Source organism: Physeter macrocephalus, chromosome 7, assembly GCF_002837175.3.
Source record: "Physeter macrocephalus isolate SW-GA chromosome 7, ASM283717v5, whole genome shotgun sequence".
Taxonomy (NCBI): domain Eukaryota; kingdom Metazoa; phylum Chordata; class Mammalia; order Artiodactyla; family Physeteridae; genus Physeter; species Physeter macrocephalus.
In genome coordinates this window covers 115,142,590-115,164,848 of record NC_041220.1, presented here as the reverse complement: position 1 = coordinate 115,164,848, position 22,259 = coordinate 115,142,590, and positions in this window count along the sequence as shown.

Sequence of the window (22,259 nt, the reverse complement as noted above, 5' to 3'; positions counted from 1 at the left end):
TAGAGTTCCCTGTGCTATACAGTAGGTTCGCATTAGTTATCTGTTTTATACATAGTATCAGTGTGTATATGTCAATCCCAATCTCCCAATTCATCCCACCCCCTCCTTTCCCCTTTGGTATCCATACATTTGTCCTCTACGTCTGTGTCTCTATTTCTGCTTTGCAAATACGATCTCTATACTATTTTTCTAGATTCCACATATATGCGTTAATATGCGATATTTCTTTTTCTCTTTCTGACTTACTTCACTCTGTATGACAGTCTCTAGGTCCATCCACATCTCTGCAAATGACCCAATTAAGTTCCTGAGTAATATTCCATTGTATATATGTACTACATATTCTTTATCCATTCCTCTGTTGATGGACATTTAGGTTGCTTCCATGTCCTGGCTATTGTAAATAGTGGTTCAATGAACACTGGGGTGCATGTGTCTTTTTGAATTACGGTTTTCTCTGGGTATATGCCCAGTAGTGCGATTGCTGGGCCATATGGTAATTATATTTTTAGTTTTTTCAGGAACCTCCATACTGTTCTCCATAGTGGCTGTATCAATTTACATTCCCACCACCAGTGCAATAGGGTTCTCTTTTCTCCATACCCTCTCCAGCATTTATTGTTTGTAGATTTTTTGATGATGGCCATTCTGACCAGTGTAGGTGACACGTCATTGTAGTTTTTGTTTGTTTTGTTTTGTTTTTATAAATTTATTTATTTATTTATTTATTTATTTATTTTTGGCTGTGTTGGGTCTTCGTTTCTGTGCGAGGGCTTTCTCTAGTGTGGCGAGCGGGGGCCACTCTTCATCGTGGTGCGCGGGCCTCTCACTGTCGCGGCCTCTCTTGTTGCAGAGCACAGGCTCCAGACGCGCAGGCTCAGTAGTTGTGGCTCACGAGCCCAGTTGCTCTGCGGCATGTGGTATCTTCCCAGACCAGGGCTCGAACCCGTGTCCCCTGCATCGGCAGGCGGATTCTCAACCACTGCACCAAGGCTCCAGACGCGCAGGCTCAGTAGTTGTGGCTCACGAGCCCAGTTGCTCTGCGGCATGTGGGATCTTCCCAGACCAGGGCTCGAACCCGTGTCCCCTGCATTGGCAGGCAGATTCTCAACCACTGCGCCACCAGAGAAGCCCTCATTGTAGTTTTGATTTGCATTTTTCTAATAATTAGTGATGTTGAGCATCTTTTCATGTGCCTTTTGGCCGTCTGTATGTCTTCTTTGGAGAAATGTCTATTTAGGTCTTCCACCCGTTTTTGGATTGAGTTGTTTGTTTTTTGATATTGAGCTTCATGAGCTGTTTGTATTTGGAGATTAATCCTTTGTCAGTTGTTTCATTTGCAAATATTTTCTCCCATTCTGAGGGTTTTCTTTTCATCTTGTTTATGGTTTCCTTTGCTGTGCAAAAGGTTTAAGTTTAATTAGGTCCCATTTGTTTATTTTTGTTTTTATTTTCATTCTCTAGGTGGTGGATCAAAAAAATCTTGCTGAGATTTAGGTCAAAGAGTGTTCTGCCTATGTTTTCCTCTAAGAATTTTATAGTGTCTGACCTTGCATTTAGGTCTTTTTTTTTTTTTTTTTTTTTTTTGTGGTATGCGGGCCTTCCTCTGTTGTGGCCTCTCCCGTTGCGGAGCACAGGCTCCGGACGCGCAGGCTCAGCGGCCATGGCTCACGGGCCCAGCCGCTCCGCGGCATGTGGGATCCTCCCATACCGGGGCGCGAACCCGGTTCCCCTGCATCGGCAGGCGGACGCGCAACCACTGCGCCACCAGGGAAGCCCGCATTTAGGTCTTTAATCCATTTTGAGTTTATTTTTGTATGTGGTATTAGGGAGTTTTCTTATTTCATTCTTTCAACATAGTTTTGGAAGTCCTAGCCACATCACTCAGAGAAGAAAAAGAAATAAAAGGAATCCAAATTGGAAAAGAAGTAAAACTGTCACTGTTTGTAGATGACATGATACTATCATAGAAAATCCTAAAGATGCCACCAGAAAACTACTAGAGCTAATCAATGAATTTAGTAAAATTACAGGATACAAAATTAATAACACAGAAATCTCTTGTGTTCTTATACACTAACAATGAAAGATCTGAAAGAGAAATTAAGAAAACAATCCCATTCACCATTGCAACAAAAAGAATAAAATACCTAGGAATAAACCTACCTAAGGAGGCAAAAGACCTGTATGCAGAAAACTATAAGACACTGATGAAAGAAATCAAAGACAATACAAACAGATGGAGAGATATACCATGTTCTTGGGTTGGAAGAATCAATATTGTGAAGATGACTATACTCCCCAAAGCAATCTACAGGTTCAATGCAATCCTGATCAAATTACCAATGGCATTTTTCACAGAACTAGAACAAGAAATTTTACAATTTGTATGGAAACACAAAAGACCCCGAATAGCCAGAGCAATCTTGAGAAAGAAAAATGGAGCTGAAGGAATTGGGCTCCCTGACTTCAGAATATACTACAAAGCTACAGTAATCAAGACAGTATGGTACTGGCACAGAAATATAGAACAGGATAAAAAGCCCAGAGATAAAACCCATGCACCTGTGGTCACCTAATATACGACAAAGGAGGCAGGAATATACGGTGGAGAAAAGACAGCCTCTTCAGTAAGTGGTGCTGGGAAAACTGGACAGCTACATGTAAAAGGGTATTTAGTTTTAAGAAATAAATGTTTAAGTCAACAGTGTCCTCTTTCCTTGAGCATATTCTTCTTCATCTTCTCATCGAAGTACTTATGGAGTATTTTTTGGAAACCTAACATATAATCATATTTTGTGACTTTACTATGGACATTTGTATTCTCTAGTTCTAATGTCTGTCATTCAAATCTACCTTACTGATATGGTATTTAAGTATTTTATATCCTTATTTCTTTGTCCAGTTGTTACATTTTTTTAACTGAGGTTAACATCTATCATTATTAATGTATTTCTGTCTAGTTCTCCTTTCTTCCCCCTAATCTTGGCTTAATGAATATTGTGGCTCTTCTATTATATGCATGGATATTCACTACTTCTATATCTTCATGAAAATTTTTAGCATTATAAAGTACACTACTTAAAATCTCAGTTATATTTTGTCTTACATTAAGATCACAGTCCCTATTCTTTTTTTGTTCACATTTATCTGTTATAATTTTATGTATTCTTTTGTTTTTAACCTTTCTAAATTACTTTTTTATAGGTATGTTCATTGTATACAGCATTCAGTTGGATTTGATTTTGTGATCCATTCTGTTATTAGGTGCTATAAACATTATTATTATGTTTTCTTAATGAATTGACCCTTTTATCATTATGAAATATCCCTCTTTATTTCTGATAATACTCATTGTCTTGAAGCCTAACACAACCAATAGTAATATAACCATTCCATCTTTTGTATGCTTACTGCATAAATGGTATACCTTTTGCTCTGCATTTATTGTCAACCTATCTGTAGCTTTATATTTACAGTGCATCTGCAGTAAATGGCATACAGTCCAGTCTTGCTTTTTAATCCCTTTGGAAAATCTCTGCTTTTTCTTTGGAGTATTTTGATTAATAGCATTTAATATAATTATCAACATGGTTAAGTTTAAGTAGATCATTTTACTGTGTTCTGTTTTACCCTGCGGTTTTTTTTGGTTGTTTACCTTTCTGTTTCACATTTTCTGCTTTCTTTTGAATTGTTTGAATATTTTTTAGAATTCCATTTTAATCTATCTATGGACTTATAAGCTATATCTCTTTGCATTAATTACAATATACATCCTTAACCTTTTGTGGTAAATCTAGTGCTAATATTGTACCACTTGATGACTTGATGTAAAATACAGAAACCTTATAACCATATAGATCCATTTACTGCCCTGTCTTCTGTATTCTATAGTCATCATATGTATTACATCTGCATACATTATAAACTCCACATGGCAATGTTATAATTTTTGGTTTCAGCAGTATTATATATTTTAGGAAAGTGAGATGAAAAAAAGTTTGTATTTACTCAGATATTTATGATTTATTCATTTTCTCACAAAACAGGAGATCCGGAGAAAAGCAATCCCAGAATCGGTTCAGTGGCTTAAAAAAATCATCAAAGAGTAGAGTCTTTTTATCTTCCTATTTTGCCATCCACATCAAATTGATTTAGACCCTTCCTGGGCACACCGTGGCTGGCACATTTCAGGTATCGTCCCTTGTAGATATATCAACATCCAGCTGAAGAAGGGTGTTTCTTCCAGTACTTTCCAAGAAGTCCAGTAGGACCCATGTCCATGCCTTTGAATAAGAATCCTAAGAAATTATCTGTCATTGTATTTTCTTCCTCTGTCATGGGAGGAAGTCTCTTTAGTAAAGAAGAAAGGAAGAAGAATGGCTGTTGCATAGGAAATCAACAGCCCCTGCCATGCCCTCTTACATCTATTTATTGGTAGTGGCTGCTAAGAGTATTATATTTAGAAGAACTGAAGACTCAATTTAGAACAATTGCAGACTGATCAATGTATGATGTCTGCCTTGCATATGGAAAGGAAGAATGTTGGGAGTGCTTTTTATCCACTGGCCTAAAATGTGTCCCAGAATTCTGGAACTATTGCCTTCAACACTTTACCGTCAAGCCCTCAGTGCTTTAGAATTCCACTGTCTGAATTTAAATTTTTGTTTGGTACACATCACTACTTAAGATGCCCACCTGCCTCTAGAACTTCTGCTCTATACTGATAGTTAGCTTTCATATCCAACTTTAGGCCCAGCTAGATACAAATTTCATTTAATTATTAGTTCTGAGCCCAGTCTTACCTGAACTGAACAATTACTAGCATCTCAACATAAATCTACATACAGTTGCCCTACCCTCTAGCCTGCCTCATACCCCAGCATAATACCTAAAGAGTAAAGTTTAACATAAAGTAATTAATTGTTAATGCTAAAGTTCCAAAAATTTTAATGAAGGTCATTTGTAGTAGAGGAATCTTCTAGAGACCCTCAAATTACTCAGCATATTTCAAAGCAAATGTTAAGACCATGTTTGAAACTCCTCTGCTATTTAGTAGGCTATAGAATATTTTTAACATTTAGTCAACTTGTTTGCAGTATCCTAGAACAACCAGAAAACTGCAACATTTTATCAGTTAATGCATATAATTTAAAGCCAACAATTACTATTTCACACATAAGCTGATAGTGCTTTATTAATTTTTAAAAATTTATTTATTTATTTATTTTTGGCTGCATTGGGTCTTCGTTGCTGTGCGCAGGCTTTCTCTAGTTGTGGCGAGCAGAGGCTACTCTTCGTTGTGGTGCACAGGCTTCTCATTGCAGCGGCTTCTCTTGTTGCGGCGCTTGGGCCCTAGGCGAGCGGGCTTCAGTAGTTGTGGCACTTGGGCTCAGTAGTTGTGGTGCGTGGGCTTAGTTGCTCCATGGCATGTGGGATCTTCCCAGACCAGGGCTCGAACTTGTGTCCCCTGCATTGACAGGTGGATTCTTAACCACTGTGCCACCAGGGAAGTCCAGCTGATTGTGCTTTAAATCAAATTAATGAATAAGCCATCTGAGCTTTGATAAACTTAACACTTGGATTGGCCTTAGCTGACACATAATACCACACATGATACATAGTAACCATAATACATATTTTCTTCTTTATTATGTGTTTTCTTTTTTCTTGAGAATTCTTTTACTATATGTTTTGGAGAAAAAAAACCAAAGATTTTATTCCTGGAAAATTAGAATTTGTATATCACATAATTACATCTCATATTTTAATTGAAGCTTTGTTTAAAAGAAAAGAATATTCGGGGGCTTCCCTGGTGGCACAGTGGTTGAGAATCCACCTGCCAATGCAGGGGACAAGGGTTTGATCCCTGGCCCGGTAAGATCCCACATGCTGTGGAGCAACTAAGCCCCGTGCGCTACAACTACTGAGCCTGTGCTCTAGAGCCCGCGAGCCACAACTACTGAGCCCACGTGCCAAAACTACTGAAGCCTGCGTGCCTAGAGCCATTGCTCTGCAACAAGAGAAACCACCACAATAAGAAGCCCGCACACTGCAATGAAGAGTAGCCCCCGCTCACCGCAACTAGAGAAATCCCGTGTGCAGCAACGAAGACCCAACACAGCCAAAAATAAATAAAATATTTTTTTTTTTAAAAAAAGAATATTGGGGACGTACTGTGGGAGGGAATGAAGTCATGTTTCCTAAAAATTAGGGCTAAGGTTGCAGAATCCTGAAATCGGATTTATCTCTGTTCACTTCCACATCCTTTGACAACTGTGTCAGTCAGTGTTTGGTGAAACACACACTCAAACCACTGTAGTTATTTTAAGTAGAAAGGAATTAAATACAGGGAATTATTCCAAAATTTTTGGAATAGCTCATGCAGAGGGCTCTAGGCTGAGTCTTTAAGAATGAGTCCTAGAACATGATGAAATGGATCTGCTGGAACAGCTACTATCTCCGGGCCACCACTGGAATTACTGAGTCAAGAGCACGCCACTGCAGCTGTGACCCAGGAATGGGGATACTGGAATCAAGTCACTGCTGCTGCCGCCTGTGCCACATATGCATAGACACACAGGACGCAGAAGAATAGACTCTGGGAAACTGCTGTAGAAATACCTGCTAGCTATAAGAGCCAAAAAGGGCAGGAAAATGGCTTCTAGCTAACTTTGTAATATTTTGATTTATAAGAAATATGGTTTTTGCCCTCATTCCTGACACAGAGCTCCTAAAACCCTTGGAATTTCCTTAGTGATAAAAATAATAAAGATATCTTTATTAGTCATAACAAGCCCCTTTCAGTCACACCTGAGTTATATTAATGAAGTGACTTTTGGTTAGCTTCAGGATGAAGGCTGGTTGCCAGGGGAACCAACCACATGATTAGAGGAACTATCAGCCCATCCCCCGACCTCTGGAAAGCTCCGTGCACTTCCCTCACACCTTGCCCTATAAAGCTCTTCCATCTGGCTGTTCCTGAGTTGAATCCTTTATGATAAACTAGTAATCTAGTAAGTAAAATATTTTCCTCGGTTCTTTGAGTCACTCTAGCATATTATTAAACCTAAGGAGAGGGTTGTGGGAACCTCCAATTTGTGGCAGGTGGCTCAAAAGCACAGGTGATAACCTGGACTTGTGATTGGCATCTGAACTGGGGAAGTGGGGTGGGGGAGTCTTGTAGGACTGAGCCCTTAACCTGTGGGATCTGTTGCTGTCTCCAGGTAGACAGTGTCAAAACTGAATTAAATTGTGGGACACCCAGTTGGCATCTACAGAGAATTGGAAAATTGCTCAGTGTGGAAAAACCTACACATCTGGTATCAGAAGTGAAGTATTGAGAATGAAGTGTACAGTAGGGAAAAACAGGTTTTCTTCACAACCTTCCTCCTTCCAAATGTGTTACGACTGCATCTAATAGACAGAACCTAATCTGCATCCAGATTACAGATACAAAGGAGAGTGGTCAACATAGTTTTCAGTTTTCCAGTCTCAAATTTACATAGAGGCACTCTAAAAGGAGAGTGGAATGGACCTGAGCAGGCCATTCTTCAGTGTCTATCACAGACACTGTGTCACAGTCCTAATATATTTGTGCATTCTAAAATTATACAGTGCCAGAAAAACATGATGGAAGTTGCCCTCTTTGGGAAATAAACTATTTTAAGGAAATCTATTCTATTGAAAGCAGAGGAAATGCAAGTAGTGTTACCTGGCAACTTTGAATATCAATGAAATGATTAAGCATACAGTTTCCATTTATTCATGAGCTATAGCTACACATTGACAAATTTCCAATCATGTGATATTACAGGAAAGGAGAAAAAGAATCTGACGTGTAGGGCTCATTTGATCTTGAAAGTATTTCAAAACCTGTGCTTCCCCCAAGTTTATTCATTCTCTCCAACCCCCGCCCCCCCCCTCAAAAAAAATCCAGGAAGAAAGCCACTCTGGCTTGTATCATATAAAATCTGAAAACTCTACAAATACTAAATAAAGTGCTTCAATGGACTGAGCAATGGCCGCCCAAAGATATCAGGTCCTAATGCATGGAACCTATCAATGTTACCTTATATGGCAAAAAATAAAAAATAAAAAAATTCTTCACAGATGTGATTAAATTAAGGATATTGAGATGGAGAGATTATCCTTGTTTATCCAGGTGGGCCCTGAATGCAATCACATGTATCCTTATTAGTGGGAGATTTAACACAGATATATAGAGGAGAAAGTGATGAAGGTAGAGATTTGAAGATTTGGCCTCAAAGATTAGAGTGATGCCGCCACAAACCAAGGAATGCCAGCAGCCATCAAAAGTTGGAAGAACTAAGGAAGAGATCCTCCCTATAGCCTCCAGAGGGAGCATGGCCCTGATGACACCTTGCTTCTGGCCCAGTGACACTGATTTTGAACTCCTGGCCTCTAGGTCTGTGAGAAAATAGACTTCTGTTGTTTTAAGCCACTCAGTTGACAGGAATTTATCTCTGCAGCCACAAGACAAGTATTTCCCAAGTGCTGAAATATCAGAGCCTACTAACTCAGTTGCTTAAGACAATTTTTCTCCAGGGACATGTTGCCACAGAGCACCAGTGTGTACCAGTTGTAGAGATGTGAGTGTGAGTCAAAGAGAGAGCACACTGCTTAAGATCACACAAGACAGACAGTGATGCAGCAGGGATTTAAACTTCAGTTGCTCTGATTCCAGAGGCTGTGCTTTCTCCACTCTACCACCCTGCTCCCTGAAAAGTGGGACAGAAGTTCCCTTGTGTCAGCCACTGGAGTCACTCTCCACTGCACTCCTAGTAGAAACCCTGGTTTCTTGCTCAATTTCTCCCTCTTCCTCATACAACACCTATTCAACAAGGAAGCCATTCCTATATAAATTCAGTTACGGTTCTTGAATCCATCTCCTCCTCCCACCCAGTTGTCACTACATTAGTTCATGCCTTTAATATCTTTTCCCTCAGACCATGGTAATAATTTACCAACTCTTTCCACTTACGGTCAACGGTTCCCTGTTACCTAAGGTATAAAGTCCGAGAGTATAACATGACACAAACAACTTTTCATTATCTGACCCCAAATTACTTCACCAGCTTTATTTCTCCCCACGCCCAGGGTTCTAGTTACACACTAAATTTTTAATTCTCCTCCCATACACTAGGTCTTCACAAATGCATGGTTTTGTACATGCTGTTCTTTCACTTGCCATCACTCTTATGCATCCTCCAAGATTCAGCGCAAATGTCACCTGTTTCATAAAGCCTTTCTTGATTTTCCCAGGCAACCCTAAATTCTTCCTTTATAACATGTACTGCAGAGCATATACCAACTGGATCATGAATTCCTCAAGAGTAATGCATGAAATACCGTGGGCTTCACATTCTGGTTCAGAGTCTCCAAAGTGGGGCATGCAGTACCTGTTTGGTGTGCATAAAGTAAGTTTTAAAACTTTAATTTTAAAAATCTAATTTATGTTTATATTTTTCCTCGTTTTAAATTTTGATATTTTTAATATTTTATAAAATGAACATAATATGTGCCAGTCGTACCTGTATATAAAATTTTAAAAAGAGATATATATGAGGGGAATGCTGACTAATTTTTTTTTTAACTGACAGAAATGTGCAATAAAACATTTGGCAACCATTGGTCTTGCCTATTTGAGGAGATTTAATAACAAATCACCCAGATGCAGCAGGCGAAGCTCTTTATCTCCAAAAAACCAGTATCTAGCACAGTGCTCCACACTTGGCAGATACTCTGTGAATGTAAAATGAGTGAATAAGTAAATGAGGAATACATTTTTAGCATGCATGTTATCATGGAAGAAATAAAACATAATCTTTTGATGCAAAAGGGCTTGAATTAGAATCCCAAATTTCATACTTTTCAAGTTTGTGTCTTTGGGTAAGTCATTTATCTCTTTGAACATCAACTTCGTCATCGGTAAAATGAAGATAATACAACGAGCTGGTTATGAGAATTAAAAGAAATAATAAATATAAGCTGCTTATCCTATTGCCACATTAAGCACTCAGTAAATTGAAGCTGTGTTTACAGTCCTGTATGGCAGTAAGTCCAAACCAGAAGCCCCTTGTACCTTGTAGATCCACCCTTACTTCTACTCAAATTATTTTGCCTTACAGTCACCCAAGGAAAGGACCTGTGTCCTTAGACATGGATGAGTTACATGGATGAAATATGGGTACTTTTAAAGCCAGAGAAGAATATTGTAAGTTCAGGGTCATTCATGCCCTTCCTCATTCTGCCACACTGCCAGAGAGGTTTACTGGATATTGGCAGAATTATTTCAAAACACCTCAGAAGAGAAACAAAATGAAGTCACCTTTCTTTAGGGCTTAGACCTTTGTGCCTCTCTGAGCTCATCTGGGCTGAAGGGTGGCATTGCTCCTGAATGACTTACAGGAGGAAGTAGGAAGGGGATGAGCCTCTTCTTCCACTCATTGAGGGAGGGACAGACTCCCTGAGCAGAGGGTCATCATCTTCTGTGACCTGTGAGAGCACAGGTAGTTCCAACAGAACTTCACAATATCAGAGAGAGAAGGCTTAGAGAGAAAAATTACGTTAGGCTGGTAAGTCCTAAGTGAGATCAGAGCAACTGAGAGATTTGTTTAATAAAGTGTTAACCTATGAGGCTGTAACAGGATTGCCCCTTCCCAGGCCCTCCCCAGATGGAATAGGAGGTTGTATGGCAGGAGCCTCTGGCAGATTCATAGGGGATTATGAGTCATGGAGAGTGCAGCTCAGGTGCCCACTGAGTCCCAGTAGGGCAAGACAGGAAAGGCAGAGAATGAAGTGCTACAAAGGGAAGAAGTCAGGGTAAGCAAAGGATGGACAGCCTTTGTGGGCTCTCCTGAGTTAAAGAGGAAACAGTCACACTGAATGGCCTTGGGGCTCCAACCCACCCATCAGCTCTTAATTGGTAGCTTCTCTTCTGGGAAATCCTTCCTGATCCCCCAATACAGAAGAGCCTGTGTTCTGAACCTTCACCATCTCCATGGAGGTACCATCTTGGGTCTGCTCCTCCAATTTGCCTTTCCCACAGTCGGCTCTTGGACACCATATTAGGGGTAGAAAAGGCTTGTCAGCCTAGTCATAACTTTAATTTAGCTAATGGCACCATTCAGAAGAGAAACAAGGGGATCACTTGATTCCTTGTTCTTCTTCCTTCCAAAGAGTCCCAAGTCTTGAACATTTCACTTCAGATTTTTTTCTCAAACCTGTGCTCTCTTCTCCACTTTGTCATGACCTTAATTAGCCTTCAATATTGTTCTCTTCAACCATAAAAATCCTTTTCTAGTCCCCAGTCCAGTCTCTAATTTGCTCTGTCAGTGCTTTTTCAGAAATGCACATCTGATCCTGTGACCCACCCCTCAAGCAGCTTTGGTGACTCCCCTCCTCTGCACACTGAAAATTAATTTCTGGCCAATGTTTAAAAATCTTAACATGTCATACACAATTCATATTAAAGTTTTTGTTAGTTTTCTTTTCTTTTTTTTTTAAGAAATTAAATATCTGGCCAACCCTGGCCTGCATTCAAACAAGGCCACAGTTGGCCAGAGCTGCGCAGCTGCTGCCTGCTTTAGATGGGACCTACTTTTCAAGTTCAGCACAATCCCCACCATGCCTTATTGTCTTTCCACATGGGCCAAGTATCGGTTGCCATTTATCACCACTTTTGTGGTGTTGTTTTCTTTTAAGTTAAGAGGAAAGTGAAATATTCTTATACCTGTGTTTCTGTTCAAGTAGGGAAAGCAAAGATAGACTTGAAATAGAAATGCATTCAGAAAATGAGAAAAAGTAGATTCTTTGAGGTGTGAAGACCATTTCAATTTATTTAATATGCATACAAGGTGTGTCCAGGTCAACATAACACCATTTTTAATAGCCTGCTTATTTCATTCATTTGTCAGCGAAAACTGTCTTCTAAAGGCATTTAGTTTTTGACCCTGACCTAAAGGATGGAACCATAGTCCCTTAATATGACAGACAAAGACCTTCATCTTACCAGCTCTTGTTTTGTTTTGTCTCCACCTCATCACTGATACCCTTAATCCATTCTTTTCAGACAACTGCCGTGCTTGGAAATAATAATAACTACTACTGAGCCTTTTCTATCTACTAAAAATAGATAGGTGTAAATATAGGCATGTTTCCCAAGGAGATATGTTTCCTAGTCACTAAAGTGTTTCAGGAGCAGGAAGATATATCTAGAAAATCTAATTTGAGGTTTAAGAAGAATGTTTAATGTACACTTAGAATGCTATGCCTGATACTCTTCTAAACTCTTTATACAACACCCCTAAAAGATAGGTTCTGGGGCTTCCCTGGTGGCGCAGCGGTTGCGCGTCCGCCTGCCGATGCAGGGGAACCGGGTTCGCGCCCCGGTCTGGGAGGATCCCACATGCCGCGGAGCGGCTGGGCCCGTGAGCCTTGGCCGCTGAGCCTGCGCGTCCGGAGCCTGTCCTCCGCAACGGGAGAGGCCACAGCAGAGGGAGGCCCGCATACAACAAAAAAAAAAAAAAAAAAAAGATAGGTTCTGTCCATCCTGTGTTACAGTTGAGAACACTGAATCCTAGAAGAGTTTAGGAATCCTAGATAACATGGTTAGTGAGAGACTCAGGCAGGAACGAAATTCAGGTTTCTCTTGTATCAATGATCTTGACCTCAGCTTTTCCCCAGAAGTGTTCCTTGGTCTACAGTGCATTTCTCTACCATTACGTACAGTAAGCTTTTACCAATTCTCAGTGACTCAGCTCAGATATCCTCTGCTACATAAAGTCATCCCTGAATCCCTCTCCAAAGCCTCCAGCTTCTTCAAATACAACATTCATTCCACAAATATTTATTGAGTTCCTATCTGAGATAATATGCGTAAAGAGCTTAGAGCAGTGCCTGGCACATAGTAAGTGAAGGAGCAATCTATTATAACCCCTACTACCCATTTATACTGCATTGTAATTGTTTGCAATTATTTCACCTCTGATGGCACTCATAATCTGGAAGGAAAGAAAAATGATCAAAGAATGCTGGGCCCATTCATATGTAGGACAACAGAAAATTATTTCACAAACTATAAGAAAACCAAAACCCCTTTTAGCATAGTATCAGAGGATTTCATCTGTATGCGAACATGAAAGTCTGAATGAATAATGATATGCTTTGAATGGGGTAATGCCCTAGAAAAGAACCTCGGGTGACCATTGAAAACAACAACTTATTAGAATAGAGAAAGAAAAGAGCAGTAAATAAACACCCAATGGAGGACAAAATAAATAAGCTGTCTTAGGAGGGATCCACATGGAAGCATTATGTTCCAGAAAACGCCAAGGACAGAGTCACAAAGAGCCTAGTTTGTACTTTTGTGAATTGAAGATTTTAAAAAATCTTATTGCATGAGAATGTTGTAGGAATTAAACTAAATGAGATAATCTATGTGAAAAGCTTTATTCCCTGCCTGTCATTTGATAGGGATATCCAAAATATTAGTTCTCTCCTCCTCAACACTCCCCTTCTGAACGCTGGTATCCAGCCTATTTTTTTTCTTTTTGTAATAGTGTTATTGATACATAATTCACATACCTTATAACTCACTCATTTAAAGTGTACAATTCAATGGTTTTGGGCATATTCACAGAGTTATATAACCATCACTACAGTCAATAGAACATTTCCATCATCCCCCAAAAGAAACCCCATACCTTTTAGCTCTTACCCTGACACCTATGCTTCCCAGCACTAGGTAACCACCAGTCTAATTCTGTCTCTGTATATTAGCCTATTGTGGACATTTTATATAGATAGAATCATATAACATGAGATCTTTTGTGACTAGAGTCTAACACTCAGCATAATATTTCCAAGATTCATCCATGTTATATCATGTATCAGTACTTCATTCTTTTTTCTGAATGAATAATATTCCATTGAAGGAAATACCATATTTTGTTTATCTGTTCACCAGTTAATGGACATTATACCATATGCTAACACATATATATGGAATCTAAGAAAAAAAATATCATGAAGAGAACCACCGAGAGGGGTGGGATAGGGAGGGTGGGAGGGAGGGAGACGCAAGAGGGAAGAGATATGGGAACATATGTATATGTATAACTGATTCACTTTGTTGTAAAGGAGAAACTAACACACTATTGTAAAACAGTTATACTCCAATAAAGATGTTAAAAAAAAAAAGCACTAAACTAACAAAGATGAACAAGAAAAACAAACAACAACAACAAAAGATTTGTCTTCTGGCCAGCTTTCTAGTTTATCTCCCAACATTCTGCCTCCTGCACCCAAGGTTTAAGGGAAACTGAAATTCTCCAAGCATATGGGCAAAAACTTCAGCCAGACCTGGAATTGCGTGCTTGCTTCTGCCTCTCATCATTTTATCTAAACCTTGGCATCCTTAACTATATTATAAAACCTGCACTGCAGAGTTGTTAATAAGGTTAAAGGAGGTACAGTATATAAAGTGTCTGGTACATGGTCTATCTTCAGTAGTTGGTTTTCTATTATTATCATTATCATGGTCATCACCATCATCATCATCGTGTTTCCATGTCTTTGCAAGTGCTTTTCTTTCCAATTAGAAATTGGAATGCCTTCTTACCTTTTCTGCAAAATGAATTCCTTCAAGTCTCAGCCCAGATGTCACCTACTCTACACCAGAGAGTTATTGCTTTTATTTTTCTTTATTTACCAAACATGTATGTGCTGCTCACTATGTTCCTGGTCCCTTTCACAAATCCTCATTAACAGTCCTATGAAGTAGGTACTGTTATTCTTTTTTTTTTTTTAGATGAGAACATTGAGGCACAGAGAGATAAATAATTTGCCCAGATCACCCAGGTAGCAAGGGACAAATGCAGAGTCTGTTAGCAGGCAGACCTTATGAGAAGTATCCTGCAACCAGTTTTTTTTTTAGTTAGTTTTTTTTTTTCTTTAGTAATGTTATATTGCTTTACAATAAAACTGTGGGGGGTTGCTTTTCTTTTTTTAAAGATGTAATGTTTGTGGAGCTCATGGATCTAAATACACCAAGTGGCCCTGGAGGTCATGAAAGTTGACAGGGTGGCAGTTGCTCTTCCAGATCATAGCTAAAGCTCAGTTTACTGTTCTCTTGGAGGGAACTTTGGTAAGTCACGAGCACCAGTGATTTCCAGTATGAGGCTTTCCCTGTTTCTAAATGAACAGGCTCTGAGGACAAATACCTTTGCACAAGCCACTCAACCTCTCCAGACCCCAGTATTTCCCCAGTTTTAGCACGGTAGTGGCTTGCCTGGCTTGTCTTCTACACCTCTATTGTGCTGCAGGGATGTGAGGAAAGGGCATAATCTGATTATCATGCCTGTTATTTTCCCAGGCGCTGTGCTAGTCACATTACATAGATTATCCATTAAGCTGTTTAGTGTATTTAATCCTCATTTTCAGAGAAGGAAATACAGGTAAGAGAGAGAATTGTGCAGCCCCATGATTGACAGGGTCCACGTGGAATTAAGGGGTTTCCCAAAGTGTAATAGGGAAGAATCTTTGTATCCCATTACAAGTTAATCACGAAAGGGATGTTGCCTATAAACTTAAATTATACATAATGGCCCTGGGAACCCTGCCTCCCAGGTAATAAGGGTGAGATTATAAGATGGAGATGGGAATAAGATTTAAAATGTGTATTATATTAAGCTAAAAATTTTCTACAAGGGTGAGTCCCAGATTTGCCCCCAAGTTTTCTAACAGTGAAGATGTAATTCACATTATTCTTTATAATAAATCAATTACCTAAGATGACACAATTATTAATACTGAGACGAGATAGAATACTCTTCATAGTTTCCTTATAATCAAATATTTGAGGCTTTTTTGTTTTTGTTTTTGTTCCTTTAGATTATTTGCTCTGGAAGAGGCCGAAGAGTTTAATCAGTATTCACTGTTTTAGCCCGAGTTATAAAGTAGTAAAGGCCCTCCTAAACCTTACATGAGAGGAAGGCTCAGCCATGGTCTATTGTCCTGCCACATGCCTCTGACAGGTGAAATTTGGATCGTGGTGGAAAAGGCACTCACTGAGACTCAGGCCTTTTTTGAGGCCTCCTTTATAGTTTGGACCAGTATTTATCAGAGGGATAGTAGGAGAGGCTCTGGGTATTTCTTTGTAATTCAAGGAAGTATATTCATCATTATATATTTCCATGCATCTCCTCTTTTCTACTAACACAGATCATGAGTAAATGCAATTTCCTAACAGCAAGTTCATTAACACATACATACATACATATATATACAGAGAGAGAGAGAGAGAGAGAGAGAGAGAGAGAGAGGGAGAGGGAGAGGGAGAGGGAGAGGGAGAGGGAGAGAGAGGAGAATCTTAATAATAATGTTAAAGTAGCCCTAGGCTTACCTTAGCCTGCAGGTTGCCCAATTGTCCTCCAGGGGCACTTTGATCTTAACAGCAATAATGAGAAATTGCTTTCATTACCAAATAATGTTCTTTAGGTTTTCATTTATATCTCAAATACATCTTTGTACTACCAGATAATTCTGTGTGTTGAACGTATACAGGGGAGGTTTATCAGAATAAATCTGAATAAAGAAAGCACAAGAGAGGTAGGAACCCATTTACCTCCTTGATCTCCTTTCCCAGACATGCTCCAAGGGCCAAGAAAAACTCATTCCCTGGACCTTAATTATCCTTTGCTACTCCCAAAGTAAAAAGTCTTGGCTCGCAAACTCAGAGGGTTTCAGGCAGAAACTATCTGCGGCATGGAAGACACATGCTCACAGTGTTGTAAAAACCCCAGAGTTAAACTGGACTTTTGAACACCTATCACATTCCCTTATTACATTTTCTTAAATCAGATTTCTTCCTCTGAACTGCTGTGCTCACTGCTCATTTAATTGAACTTTTGTAGGTATCTATTTTGGAGTGTGAGTTTATTTTTACATAATTATTTGTATGTCTCTTATTTACATACAATTTCGATATCTTTTATATTTCCTTCAATCCCTTACAAGAGTAATAAGGTGTGTTGCTCACTATGATGAGATCTTTTAGGACAGGTCTACTTGGGATGGGGTTTGAGGTGGCTCAGACACACCCCAAACTTTGGGGGCAAAGGGAAGAAGATACTTTGGGGGCAAGGGAAGAAGATATTTTGGGGGCAAGGGGCAAGGGAAGAAGTTACTTTGGGGGCAAAGGAAAGAAGATACTTTGGGGGCAAGGGAAGAAGATACTTGGAACTCTGGTGGGGCAACATGATAGGGAGATTGAGGATGCCACCCTAGGCACCCACAGAGCATCTCTGGAGGGCAGTGGGTGGCAGAAGCAGGTGAGAGCCCAGCTCATCCTGTTCCTCCCAGTGCTTAGGGGAGGCCTCTGCCCTACCAGGGTCTTTAAGGAGACTCTGGGCCCCAACTTCCCGTTCCAACCAAAAACCTTGTGAGGAGGTGAAGAGCCACCTTGGTTCTGTCAGAAAAGTTAAAGTTTCCTTGGCCTCTTTGGTTTGTAAATAAATTTGTGTCTTTGAGAAAAAAATTCTTCCTAAAATTTATAAAAGGGAAGAAGATACTTTGGGGGCAAGGGGCAAGGGAAGAAGATACTTTGGGGGCAAGGGAAGAAGTTACTTTGGGGGCAAAGGAAAGAAGATACTTTGGGGGCAAGGGAAGAAGATACTTGGAACTCTGGTGGGGCAACATGATAGGGAGATTGAGGATGCCACCCTAGGCACCCACAGAGCATCTCTGGAGGGCAGTGGGTGGCAGAAGCAGGTGAGAGCCCAGCTCATCCTGTTCCTCCCAGTGCTTAGGGGAGGCCTCTGCCCTACCAGGGTCTTTAAGGAGACTCTGGGCCCCAACTTCCCGTTCCAACCAAAAACCTTGTGAGGAGGTGAAGAGCCACCTTGGTTCTGTCAGAAAAGTTAAAGTTTCCTTGGCCTCTTTGGTTTGTAAATAAATTTGTGTCTTTGAGAAAAAAATTCTTCCTAAAATTTATAATTTTCAGAGAGGCCTAAAGTGAAAATGAAAAAAAAGAGAAAAAGAAAGTAAAAATGATCAGGAACTGAATATTGATTTTTCTCTCTGGCAGTTTGTGGATGAGTTTTGTTTTGTTTTGCTTTTTGGGTTTTTTTCCAATGTTAAGAACACAAAAAAGCATTTCTCTCTTACAAATCAGTATGGTTCCCAGCTTTTGGAAACTATCTCCAGTTAGGTTAGCAAAGCTTACTCAGGAACAAAAATCAGGTGTGGTCCCTGTATTGCCAACCTCTGTAAGTGGGGCCAGAATAAAACGGCAACTTACGACTGTATTCAGAGAGGTGTAGTCCCTTTCCACCTGTGCCCTTTGCCCAGACCTAATGCCAGCTTGGTGGCATCAAAGAAGGTACATGAAGAAATTATGACTTGGGTTCGGGCATCTCTAAAGGGATCAACTGAATCAGGGTTCAAGGAAAAACAGGTTCACCTACTTGAGGTTTGTCTTCCAGTTTAGAAATCTCTAGGTCTGTTGAAACAGAGCTATAGAACTCAGGGGTGATATGGTTTTTTTGTAGTCATTTGTTACAGCAGCCCTATGAAACTAAGGCAGTCAGGAAATGATTGTCTCTGCCCTTAAAATTTATAATCTCCTACAAGGTAGAGAGCATGGCTAAGGGCTTAAGAGCTGTGGTAACAAGCGCTTCAAGAGTTTAGCAGGTGAGAGAGCAAGAGATCTTATTTGTGAATAGGTAAAGCCTCAAGTAGGGAGTAGCCTGTGAATATCCAAAGGATGGACTGAATTTGACAGGGAGAAATGGGGGGTTGAGGAGAGAAGGGTATTCCAAGCAGACAGAATGATGGGACAAAAGGAGCCAAAACTTAAGATGTTCAGAGGATGTGAAATGGTTCAGCTTGGCTAAACTCACCTATGGAATAGAGGTCTAGAAAATTAGGTTAGTGTTAGGCCCAGAAACAATGAGTGTATTTTAACATATGCCTGTACCAGAGAAATTTTGAGCTGGTATCATCCAGCCCGGTACTGTTATTTTATATATAGAAAAGGAAGTGAAAGGATCGAAATACTTTCCCCAAGATCCAATAGCCAGGTCTGGAATAGAGTCAGGACAAAACTCCAGATCTTTTGTTTAGCAGTCATTCATCTTTGCAATAAATTTCTGTCTTTCAAATGTTCCTTACTCTCTGACCTAATTTTGAAAATTTTACTACTAAATATCAATTAACTGTTACTTTTTGAGCCCCAGTTATTTATATTCAATGTTAACTACCTACCTGGTTATGGGTTAGAGACACACACAATAAATCTTTTCATAAAAATTCCTAGTGGTGTTGCTGGACACCCTCCCAACATTCCCCTCCATCTTTTCTAACTTTCTATAGCCCCTCTGCAAGAAAAGAAGATCTAAGCAAATAGCCAGGTCTTGGTGTATGTTTTGTAAATGTAAAATAAATATAGAAAAATCACCATTTAAAATATTTTATTTCTAATAGAAAAATAACCCATTATCTCGCTACTCAGCTAACTCCTGTTGACTTTTTTTTTTAAGGCCATACAGCTCTTAAAAAAAAAAAATTATTTATTTATTTATTTTGGCTGCGCCAGGTCTTCGTTGCGGCACACGGGATCTTAGTTGCTTGTGGCATGCAGAATCTTAGTTGCGGCATGCATGCGGGATCTAGTTCCCTGACCAGGGATCAAACCCAGGCCCCCTGCATTGGAAGAGCATAGTCCTACGCACTGGAGCACCAGGGAAGTCCTCTCTTGACTTTTTTTTTAATGAAATACAATATGTCATAAAATTCAAATACTGTGGAAAAATAAACGATAGGAGCTCTCTTTAGGTTGCTTCCAGGTCTTTCCCCAAATATGTACATCACCAACAAATTGTCTTTCCCCAACCCCCCAAAAAAAAGTGTACATTTGTAAATGTTTTTCTTTTTTTTTTTCATTTTATTGCACTCTGCTTTATTGCATTTTGTAGATACTGTGTTTTTTTACAAACTGAAGGTCTGTGACAAACCTGAGTTGAGCAGGTCTACTGGCACCATTTTTCCAATAGCATTTGCTCATTTCGGGTCTCTGTGTCACATTTTGGTAATTCTCTAAATATTTCAAACCCTACCCCTGTCCGATGACTTTGAGTTTAATATATTCTCCGTCCTTCTTATCCCCCAAGTCCTCAGTTGAAGGTTTTGCCTCCACGTAAAATCCAACACTCCTGATTGAGTGCAAATCCCAAGTAAATTCTTGATATTAACATTCAGATGGAGCACTCTGCTATAACAGGAAGCTTTCTGCAAATGTTCTGCAACTGCTCTACATACACGAAGTTTTCCTATCCTTTTCCTCAAAGGTATCAGTCATCTTCATGTTAACGCCCAGATGAAACGCTTTCTGTTGCTCTAGCAGTTTTGTTCTACTTTGTTTCTTGATTATTCTGAGTTCTTCTTACAACTGGAGAGCTACTGGTCAGACATGGTGACGGTGGTTTCCCCCGGGGTCTCCGCACAGCAGCGGCCTCGGGTAGGCAGAACCTCGCTCCGGGGTTTACAAATCCGTCTCCTGTAAATGTTTTTCTTAATGTATCATTATACAAAATATCCTGTGCCTTGTTTTTTAATTTTCCTTAAAAATATTTCTGGAAGCTCTTTGGGTATTGCAACCTACAGAACCATTTCTTTTTAAAAGTCTTTGTAATATTCCATTATAAGAGTTTGCCATCATTTAGTTAACCCCCTATTATTTCCAGTGTTTTCTTATTACAAACAGTACTGAACAACATCTTATACATATAACTAAAATGTCTTTGTGAGTGTATCCACAGAGTAAGTTCCTAGTAGTGGAATTACTAGGATTTATCCTGCTATTCCATTTAATATTTTCCCCACCCCACTGCAGTTAGAATCAAATCCAATTATCTTGATTTACCAGTCAGCCAAGACCTGACCCCTGCGTGCCTCTCCAACCTGTCAGTCACTCCTTCCTTATGACCTGGAGACACACCAGCCTTTTGTCTTCAGTCCTGCAAACTCATTTCTTACTTTAGGGCATTTGGACTTGCTCTTGCTTCTTGTAACACTCTGCAAAAGGTAGCTGACTCTTTGTCACTGTGGTTTCAACTACTGATCTAAAACAAATAGACTGGTGGTTATTACTCCAGTAAAGATGGGTTTATCCAGGATCAACAGAGAATTGCAATTCCTGGTGTGCAGCCATGACAAACCACACGCAAGTCATCACAGAAAAAGAGAAGGAAAACACTCTGATAGAGGGGAAAAGGAGGTGGGGAGGGCCGTAGTAAACAAAGAATCCATGGCTTTTCATTGATTGAGTAGTTGCCAGGAAAAAAGAGGAGTCTTTCTTCTTCCTGTTGGGCTCTGCTGTGGTCCCGGCGCAGGAGAGCTCCCCCTTCTGGTCTCCTGACGCTATTTAATTGAGGTTTCTGTGTATTAATTTTTTACACAACACATAGTCACCTTCTCAGTGAAGCCTTCGGGGGTTTACATGAGCACTCCCATCTCTTCAGATGCTGCTATTTAATTTTAATCTTAGGAAGTCACCTTCTATGAAATTATTTTGTCTTCTCCTCTGGAAGGTGAGCTCCAAAAGAGCAGGAGTCCTGTCTCTCTTCTTCCCCTGACTCCCACGAGCTCAGAAGATCACAGGCTCATGGAATATCTAGTAAATAAGTCGTCAAAGGGTAAATGTATTTAAAATGATTAAAAGGCTGCCAAATTGCTTTCCAGGTGAAGTCACTAGCTTTCACTACCACTGACAGTGCGTGTTCTGAATACCCTCAACAGCATGTAGTACTATCAAGAATCTACCATTTTTTGCAATTGTCCACTTTAAAGGTCAAGAAATAGGGACTTACCTTCCATTTTAAAGTAATTTTTCTTCAGACACTGTTAAGAACAAATCAGATATTTGCTTTTAACATAACTCCAACTCCATCTTCAGAAAATAAACAGGTAATAACAGACATTATTTGAATAAGAAACATAGTAAGTAAATGAGAATTTCTCATACCAGTTTAAAATTGATATGATGCCTGAGTACTGAGAATAGTACTCAGTTTAAAAATGGAATCCTTTTAAGGCAAAAGTAGGACTTACCCTTGCAATATACAGCAAAACATTTGCTGGATTTTCTCACATTTGATTCCTTTCTCACTTCCCTCCCTTCTTTCACTTACTTAATCACTTAACTTTACAAATATTTATTGATTACTCACAGGTCCAGG